This window comes from Pelophylax lessonae (assembly GCF_965119305.1).
Source record: "Pelophylax lessonae genome assembly, chromosome: 4".
NCBI lineage: Eukaryota > Metazoa > Chordata > Amphibia > Anura > Ranidae > Pelophylax > Pelophylax lessonae.
The window spans coordinates 669916764-669927250 of record NC_138771.1 but is presented as its reverse complement, the minus strand read 5'-3'; the positions used below and the strand labels follow the sequence as shown (position 1 = coordinate 669927250).

Here is a 10487-nt window from a genome sequence, read left to right as displayed (position 1 = left end):
GATCGAGGAACGTATACATACCACAAGATGTACACCGAGTCGCATCTCCACACCCGGCGGGCATTGTACCCACTAATCTAATCTAATGGGGATTCAGTAATTTAAATCTGTCCTGTGTGGCTGTTTCCTAGCTTCCTAACTCTGCTTTCTCACCCTCTGGTACTCTGTTTACTCACCAATACTTACTAACACTCACGGTCGCAGAGCACGTCAGTCGCAGAGCACGTCAGTCGCACAGACAGTCGCACAGCACGTCAGTCGCACAGACAGTCGCACAGCACGTCAGTCGCACAGCACGTCAATCACACAGCACAGTCGCACAGCATGTCAGTCGCACAGCACAGTCGCACAGCACAGTTGCACAGCATGTCAGTCGCACAGCACAGTCGCACAGCACCCACTGATACTCAGCTACACAATACAATACTCTCTGACTCTCAAGTACTACCCTACACCCTCAGTCACAGTCTTAAGTCACAATCAAATCACAGTCTTTGAACCAAAAAAAGGAGGAGACTGTCACTGACAGTCTTTACTTACACCACAGTCTTAACTTACCAAGTGTGTGTCCCGGTGACCCTGTAAGCCGACACTTACAGTGCTTGTCAGCGATGCCTCACTCCTTCCTCCCTCAGTCAGTCTGTCTTCTGCTCCCCCCTCTGTCACTTCCTGGTCTTATCGGCCAGCTAGCTAGTCGGGGGGGGTGAGCTCTCTCTCTGTCTCGGTGTGTCTGTGTGTGAGAGGGGGGGGGAGGGGTTTGGGAGCTCTCTCTCTGGTCCGGTTTTTCCCACTCACTCTGAGAAGGGGGGGGGGAGGGGGTTACTGTACTAACGCACTCACTGCACAGCTCTCACTCACTCCCTCACACACGCTGCCTTCTCACACACACACACACACGCAGCCGCAGCCTCAGCCTCTGATCCCGCGTTCACAGCTTCCTCTGATCCTCTCCCACGCTGTCTCCTCACACTCGCTGCCTGTGATCCCGCACTTTTTCCACCGGAAGTCGTCACATGCAATGCCAATTTTCCCGTTGATCCTGCCAGTAACACACTTCCTGTCTTAGGGTGGCTCCTCTTTCTATGGAGGGGCAGTAGAGACCCCCTTGGATAGCAGCATTGTCTGGAGAGGGGGGTGACTAACAAATTAAAGGAGAACTCCAGATAACACTTTATAAGCCGTTACACCAAAATGTGTGTCTCCTTTTGAGATAAAAGTTTTCCATCAATGAATAAAAAGCTGATCATTGTAAGCACCCCTGTCAGTGGTAAATGGTTTGTCCCAACCCTCTAACTGCCACTTCTGCTGGACAGATTGGTCTGTTATAGGAAGTTGGGAAATAACAGCAGAACCAACAGGTAAAAGAAGGAAGTTACAGGGGGACTCCGAAAAACAAAGACTGCGGTGTTCATGTCAGTGACAGACGCCATCATATCTGTAATTTTTATTTTCGCTTTACTATCACTTTATATGTTTTTACATTACACACAGCCAGTGAATTAGCATTTTCAGGAGGCCTGCAATGGCAGTCCTCATACTTCTCCAAGGAGTCACCACTTCCTCCAATCATCGGCTGATCAATGAACCAATCCCACCACCAGTCCCTGTGATGTCACCAGACTGTGGGCGGAGTTCTAACATCTCCCCCCTCCCCCCACATATCTTTATACAACCTCTGTATACCCATAACCCAGCATGGAGGGGCTCAGTGAAGGTGGTGGTGAAGGTGTGGAGGTGTCGGATCGGGTCACACAGATCATAAACGGAGATTCGCCCGGCCTCATAATCCAGATCTATCCTGACTCGGTTACTGGAGAGATTGGTGGGTAAGAGGTTCCATCTAATGTCATGTATTGCCCAATACTGATTATTATACCTGCCCAATCCCCAGGACTTCTTACTCCTTCCCATCCCTGACTGCCCCCTTCTCCTGTTTATACTGGGGTAACACATCCCGACCATCCAGATCTCTGACCCCCCGACATCCGCAACCCAGTAATGTCTCCCTGAGGAGAAACTCTGACTGCTCATCACCTGAGACCAATACTGGGAGCTCTCTGATGTTTCTGGTCTATATCTGACCAGGATACAGTTTTCCTGTCATCTGATATCTGTAGATAATTATTAGCGGTGTTTCCATCCAGTAATATGTCTGCAGCTCCCTGTATATAGAAGTATACATTTACCTCTCTTATTATATCAGATAAACCTGTGTGTAAGACCCCCGCCACACCCAGACCCCCTCCATCATGGAGGAGTTCCTCATGTCTCTCTCTGTCCTCATTATCTCTGTTAGTGTCTGGAACCCCTGGTCCCGATGATAGTCCCGGACTATCTATAACTTCTTTGCTCGTTTTGTGTCTTGCAGGCCTGGGAGGCTGGTTTCTGGAAGTTACACAGACGGAGACAGATGTATAGTGAAACCAAGCTCTCAGTTTATTATAGGCTCGTTGTGGTTTATATAGTAAAGAGTAAGGGCATATAGCATAAGTATAGGATACTTGTTACGTTCTTATTGGTTAAACAGTTTAAGGAAACCAAGCGTCATTTCGGGAAATAAGCGAGTACACTTAATACCATATAGGGCATATAGCTTATTGCTAGAAACGCCTGACATGATTTCATCAAAAACCACAAACAGAAACTTGCCATAACTGTAACACGTACACATTTGCAAAGCTTGTATAACTAAGATACATAGAAAATGGAGTGGGAACATACAAAATGGAGGGCAAATAAAATTGATACCTCCCCATCTCCCACAATCCCCTCTTAAAATCAATAATCTTCCCAATTGATTTTCCCAGAAAAAAAACCCTGTGTCACTCCCTAGATAGTAAGGTTACTCTTTCCCTTTTGTTTGTGACTCTTGACATACTTAGTATATTCATTAGGGCTGTTAGTTGGGGGTCTCTTGCAGCCTGCAATTTGGTGGGATAGCATTGAAATATTCTTCACCTTTGGCCTGGAAGCTCTAGCAATAATACACATTACCAGCTTGAAGCATGCAAATAGAAAAAGCAAAAAGAGCAGGACCATGATAACGGTCATAGCAATATTTTTCAACCAGGAAAATATTCCTCCGACTCCAAACTCTACATTACTAAAAGGACTCCATGTCTTAGCAATATTCCTGGCTTCCTGTTGCAGCTTATCTACTTCCTTCCTATGTTGTGCAATAATATCATAATAATCAGGGATCTCAACAGAAGTGTTGTGTATCCATGTGCAGCATTCATAACCCTCCGTAACTTCACATAACCCAGTAAGAGCAGCACTCATACTTTCTATGGCTAGGTCATGGAGCTCAAGTTGTTTCTTAATTGCCCTCACTTCTATATTTAATTTGGTAATGTCTCCTGAGTTCTTATCTAGGATGTCATCGAGAATTTTAGAGTAGTGTTCTCGTGACATTGGTGAGGACAACAGGAGGTGTACCATTTAGAAAAGGGGTGAAGTTTAAAGGTATCGCTACTAGGGGGATTCTAGCTGTGCTAGGATGGAGTTTACTACATATCCAACATTTTTCATATCCGGACTTCTGGGCATATGCATATTTAAATTGCAACAATGACATTTTATCTGTAAGACTTTTTGAGCTTTCATCTCTCTTTTGTCTGTTATGTGCATTACTCTGTGTTGGGGTGTTGGAAGCTCCGCAAATGGCCTGTAGCCCTACCAGGTCTTCTGGATGATAAATACAGTTAGTGGTAACCCATACTACAGAGAAGACTGAAAATGATACGAGTCCTATAAGTAGCCAAAGTTTTCCAGAATCTGGTGCTATTGGGAATGTCATTTTTCTACAGGGTCAGGGCCGCCTGCCTCTGAAAAACCCCCTTTTCTTGACTATCCTGTTCGAGGTCAGAGTCGTCCACTCCCGTTAGTACCTCTCTTGCTTCTGGACCTTCCTGTTCAAGGTCAGGGCCGTCCGCCCCCGTTAGTACCTCTCTTGGGTCTGGATCTGGACTTGCTTCTGGGGGTGGAGCCTCCTTTACCAATTTCACTCGAGTAGCATGGATCCAGGCTTGTTGGTTCTCCACAAGGACAGCGATTCTGGTCACTGCGACTACCTTTGTCTTTTGGTCCAAAACGAAATCCAGCCTTGGTCTTGTGATGCTACTTCATCTCCTTCCCTCAAGTGATGGGTTGATACCTGTGAAAAGAAAAGAAAGGTGCGAGCAACTTTTTCGTTCCACTTGATTCAAAATTCCAATTTACTTTTTCTCAACTCGTCTTTGATTGTCCTATTTATCCTTTCCACTGTACCTGAATTCTGGGCAATGCAAATAGGAGCACTATTACGGGGTATACATGGTTTCCCCTCTTTGCAAATTAATCCTGTTATAGGATTCTTTTGCAAGACAGGATAACCCCAGTCCTCCAATTCCTCAGCAGTGGCTGAGGCTTGTAGATCTGTGATCAACTGGGCATCATCGGGGAGGATGGGGGTTAGGACAGGCATTTGTTTTAGGGCTCCTAAAGGTAACTGTTGTGCGGCTGCTTTTGCTATTTTGTCTGCTAGTGCGTTGCCCTTGGAGATGTCATCAGTACCTCTGGTATGTGCCCTAAAGTGAATGATAGCTAACTCTGAGGGTAACAACATAGCCTGAAGAAGGTTGGTGATGAGCTCTTTCATCATGTCTGCACGGGGTGAAGTGACACTTTCAATAGTTTCTAGGCAGTCATGCGGTTCTTGGCCCATATCATCTGCTGAACCCATCTACTATTGACTAAAAGGAACTCTTATTTCTCCCCTGCTTTGGGCCTATATGTGAAAACATATTTGTAGATGTGTGAATGGGGTTGATGGGTATTGGAGATGCTCATGTTTGGCCTTATATGTTTGGATTGTTTGTACCTAATACAGGTGATGCATCTAGCAACATATGCTTTCATGAATTTAGATGGGCTTGCAAATAAAAAAAACTGCCAGTAATACTGTATATGTTCTTTCCCACCCCCTGTGTCCTATTCCATAATACTAGGCAATAAACAGTGGGGCGCTAGCTGCGGGGATACAAGATCTCCCCTCTTTTAGAAAAAGGCCGTTCTCAACTTTTTCTAAAACATCACCCAAGTCCTTAAAACCTGTTCTGTAGCATGTTGTGGTGTAACATAACGTTTATTACCAGTAGCCCATTTAAAACTGGGGCCTACCTAGGGCAAATGATGTGGCCATTCCTATTACCATCTCACAAGATGCTATGTGCTATGTTCAGAGTCACTTCAGGCATGCCTTTAGGCCTGGACTGCGACCATCTTTGGATAAAAACTTATAGGGCAAAGTTTACCACCATACTCCTGGGCAAGTACACCTGTCATGGTCTTACAATTGTCCCTTGCATAAACACAAAACATTTTTCCATGATTTGGGAGGCCCAGTGCAGGCGCTACAACCATAGCAGTTTTCAGATATATAAACGCATTTAACATTTCTGGTGACATTTCTGGACCTGTGGTTTGTCTCAAAATGTTATTATAGATAGGAGCAGTCTGGATCCATAACAAGCAATGATCCTGTGGGTGGGCAAGACCCACTGTGGGCTGGCAAGACCCACTAGAGCAGCAGCTCTTATGTGACTCTACTATCACTCTCTGTGAGAACAAAACCAAGGTGAACAACAGTTTCCTGACACCATTGTCATAATTCCTGTGACACTTTGTGTCCACATACATGTACATTTCTTGAATAAACTCACTCGCTCTGACTGGCCTCCACAGAGTGACTACATATGTCAGATACATATTGTAGCGGGACTGACCCATGAGCAGGTGTCCATCCCCTCTTGCGTGGTCTGGAGAACTATAGAGCGGACAATCAAATTGTCTACTTATCCCTAAGGCATTTCTACACCAGGTCAGTTACCTTGACTGAAAAATAAGAAACAAAGATGGCTGTGTCTCCTCGTCCAATAGGACACTTAAAAAAAACACACTACTTAAACCAATCACTGTAAAGTGGGTAACATCGGATGGTATGGCTGTCAGTAGAGATGGCATATCAGATACCACTTGCATGCTATGATCAGATAAAGAACTAAAAACTTTTTGGCTTAGTGCCAATTTTCAAAAAAAACTTTATTATTTTTTTTTTTTTTTTTTTTTAGAAACTTCTGCTAGCTGCAATTGCAGAAGTGACCATTACTTCCTCTCACACGGAAGGAAATTTACTAGTTTTAAATGAATCTGACACACAAACATTTTCTGCTTGTTTGAGATAATATAATGGCTGCAAAGAAAACGACATCTGCCTTGGAAAACGAAACCGTGGGGTGCAGGTGTGGTCAGGGGCATTTGTAAGGTAATATTTTCATTGTAGGGGGGCCTAGGTTGAAAATGTCCTACTCTTTGCTTTGCCTCTTCTGATAAGGCCCTTGGAAATGTGCGCTGACAGGCTGTTTTTCTTTAGACAGATCATCTCTCTCTGTTATGGCTTTTTTTAAAAACCTTCCATGGTTTTAGTAGCCCAATCAGAAACGTGCTGTTTTATAATTAACATGTACTGTGACTTTAAATTACCGACAAATTATTGAATCCTAAGACTGTGCTACTCCGCAGTGACACTTAACCACAGCTTTAAGGCTATGTTTCCACTATTGCGGCTACAAAGTCACACGACTTCAAGCGCAAGTCTGTAGTGCAATTTGTTTGCAGCTACTTCTGGGGACCCCAGCGCGACCTCCTTCTGTGAGGGACAAGTTGCCCTGAAGTCGCCCAAAAGTAGTGCAAAAACCTTTTTTCAAGTTGCTGCGACTCAAGTCGCAGCAGTTTGAGCGGTCCTATTTGTAAATAATGGGTTTTGACCTATCATGCGACTTGACATGTGTCAAGTCGCACAACAAGTCGCAAAAGTGGAAATGGAGCCCTAGAGTCCAAAACCACCAAACAGTTTCACCCGTCTACCGGTCTACAGGCAATTGCTGTGGGTAAAGAACTTTCACTTATATTAGCATCTCCAATTTTCCCCGCTTTTTCCATGTACTTTATATTACAACTCCCTATTTTTTTCTGACCATCTTGCTTGGTTATCTATCCAAGGGTTAATAAATGTGCATCCACCAGAGACCCAGGCGACATATCTCGCCTCGATCAGGGGGGATGGGTTTTGTTTGGTTTGATACTTCCTCATTCTAAAGATATTACAACTAAACATTTACTGAAAGAGAATGCGGACGGACAGAACTCTTTTTTCTGTAATTTACTTGTCTTTAATTAGGCAAACGTTTGTACTACATAGTTGAAGGTAAATTTCAAGAAAACTGCACTGAAAATTGTAAGAAAATTGTATCATGTATGGCCAGCATCAGACCTAAACCTTCAGTATAATTTCACAAAACCATAAACAAAATCCAATATTCTCTCACTTAACAAAACATGTCTCTAAGATTTACACATTCACAAAATCACTTAAATGTATCTGGGTCCTTAGACCCTTTTTATGGTTAAAAACCCTCCTGAAAAGCCACTTGGTGTATGTATATTAAACCTTATACTTTTTTTTTTTTTTTTTGACTCTGAATGTCCCCTCTTGGAACAACCAAAAAAAAAAACTTTTCCGAGTCTTGACTGATACTCACTCCCAGGTATAGTGGCTATCAAGAAGGTTTTCCTGCCATTATAGACAAACAAACAATGCACATAATAAACATTTATCTTAATTTGTCTTACGATCGGTCAGTCAATTTTTACAGTAATAATGAGACTGTCGCTATCAGGAACAGTGTGTTATATTAACAGTCCGCAGGCGCAATTTTTTACAAGTCATATATAATTATAACTATAACTATAACTATAACTATAACTAAACCTTTTGGGCCACACAAACAAATTATCTTACACTTCTATGCGACAGAGAAGGAAAGCTTAAAGATTTTTCAGACACAAAACGAGCAATTTCTCTAACACTTCTTAAGTCTCCCTGAGACTAAAAATATTTCCCTGAAATATTTCAATTATGGGTCTGTTGCGTGTGTTCCCGGAACACACCAACCCCCTTGGTTCACTTTGATATGATTTTAGTCAGTGTCCCGCCCCGGAGCCACACTACAATCGGCTGTATAGAAAAGGATTTTTCTACTTACCGAATGAGCGTGGTTGTCCGCGAGGGATGACTTTCATATCCCGGCATACGAGCCCCCAGCTGTTAGTGTCTGGAACCCCTGGTCCCGATGATAGTCCCGGACTATCTATAACTTCTTTGCTCGTTTTGTGTCTTGCAGGCCTGGGAGGCTGGTTTCTGGAAGTTACACAGACGGAGACAGATGTATAGTGAAACCAAGCTCTCAGTTTATTATAGGCTCGTTGTGGTTTATATAGTAAAGAGTAAGGGCATATAGCATAAGTATAGGATACTTGTTACGTTCTTATTGGTTAAACAGTTTAAGGAAACCAAGCGTCATTTCGGGAAATAAGCGAGTACACTTAATACCATATAGGGCATATAGCTTATTGCTAGAAACGCCTGACATGATTTCATCAAAAACCACAAACAGAAACTTGCCATAACTGTAACACGTACACATTTGCAAAGCTTGTATAACTAAGATACATAGAAAATGGAGTGGGAACATACAAAATGGAGGGCAAATAAAATTGATACCTCCCCATCTCCCACAATCTCCATCCTCAGTATCACACAAGTCACCTGTGTCTGATTCCTGTAAGACAGTCAGTGGATCCGTCATGTTACACAACTCCTCAATGTCCACCATCTTCCTGGACAGCTCCTCCTTCTTTATTTCCAGATCCCGGATGGAGATGGAGATCCGCTCTGCCCGCCCGGAGATCTCCCTCAGGGCTCTCTTCTCCAGATCTTCCAGACGTCTCCTGAGATCTCTAAACAGGGCAGTGACTCTCTCGATGTCTCCAGCTGCTTCTTCTTCTACTTTCCTCCTGTGCTCCTCCAGACTCTGGACTCTTTCCTCCGTCTCCTCTCTCTTTGTCAGAAGTTTCTGCAGAACATTCCTCATTGTTTCCTTCTTCTTCTCGGAAGCCTCATCCAGCATCTCCACCTGGTGTCCCTGATGTTCTCCAGCCAAACTGCAGGACACACAGATACAAATCTCATCCTCAGTGCAGTAATACTCCAGGATCTTCTTATGGACGGAGCATTTCCTGCTCTCCATGGACAAGGTGGGGTCACAGAAGATGTGTTCTGGGGATTTTTTGTGGTCTCTCAGGTGTTTATCACACAGAGAAACCTCACAGTGTAGACAGGATCTAACAGCAGGTACAGGAGAGTTCACACAGTGAGTACAGAAGACCCCAGTTTTCTCCTGACCTGGCTGAGCAGACAGGAAAGTCTCTGCTATGTTACGCAGTGTTGTATTCGTCTGCAGTGCAGAACGATCCGGAAACTTCTCTCTGCATTCAGGACAGGAATATCCTCCAGACCCCTCCTGTGTATCCAGCACACCATCAATACAGACCCGGCAGAAGTTGTGTCCACATCTCAGGGTTACAGGATCTGTATAAATGTTCAGACAGACGGAACATTCCAGCTCAGCTCTCAGATCTGCAGATGCCATCGCTGACAGCAGAAGAGAAATGAAACTGAAAGTCTGCAGCTAAAAATACAATTGAACCGGTTAGAACTGGAGGCTGAGCTCAGCTCTCTGTTGATTTGTTAACCACTTCTGAACCGGAAGGGTTTGCCCTCTTAACCACTTGCCGACCACCGCACGACTATCTACGTGGGCGGTCAGCCCCTCACAGGCAAAGTGACGTAGGTCTACGTCGCTCGCCTGTGAGGGTTTAGGGAGCGAGCGCGCGCCGCCGGAGGCGCGCTCCCGCTCCCGCGTGGTCACGGACCCCCCCGCGCGCGTGACCGGCGGACCCGATCGCCGCCGGCCACTCTGCGATCGGCGGGGGAGAGGGAGATAGTCAGGCAGCTTGTGTAAACAAGCTGCCTGTCATTCTCCTCTCTGTATGAGAGCTGATCACATGGATCTACTATGTAGATCCATTGATCACTCTGCATACAGTTGAAGCCACAGCCAATCACAGTTAGAATCACGCCCCTAGGGACACACACAGCCCCTCCCTCTCAAATAAAGTTAACCCCTTCACTACCAGTGCATTTTTACAGTAACAGTGCATATGTATAGCACTGATTACTGTAGAAATGTCACTGGTAACCCCAAAAGTGTCAAAAATGTCAGTCAAGGGTCCGATCTGTCCGCCGCAATGTCGCAGTACCGCAAAAAAAATCGCAGATCGCCGCCATTACGCGTTAAAAAAAAAAACAACAAAAATGACAAAAATCTTTCCCTTTGTTAGTAAACGCAATAACTTTTGCGCAAACCAATCAAAATACGCTTTTTGCGATTTTTTTTACCAAACATAGGTAGCATAAAACAAATTGGCCGAAAATATTAAAAAATTTTGATTTTTACATTTTTTTTGGGGGGAATTTCATATAAAAAAAAGGGAAAAATATTGCTATTTTTGCAAAATTTACGCTCTTTTTTTGTTTATAGCGCGTG

At 44.2% G+C, this 10487-nt stretch overlaps 1 pseudogene across 1 annotated transcript; it reads right to left on the bottom strand.

Moving 5' to 3' along the window:
- Window positions 1–1566: 1566 nt before the first annotated feature.
- LOC309553098 (E3 ubiquitin-protein ligase TRIM39-like) lies at window positions 1567–9551 on the bottom strand (annotated as a pseudogene). The gene is made up of 2 exons: window positions 8618–9551; window positions 1567–2299 (listed from the first exon to the last, which is right to left on the bottom strand). The product of its transcript is annotated as an E3 ubiquitin-protein ligase TRIM39-like (transcript).
- Window positions 9552–10487: the final 936 nt, after the last annotated feature.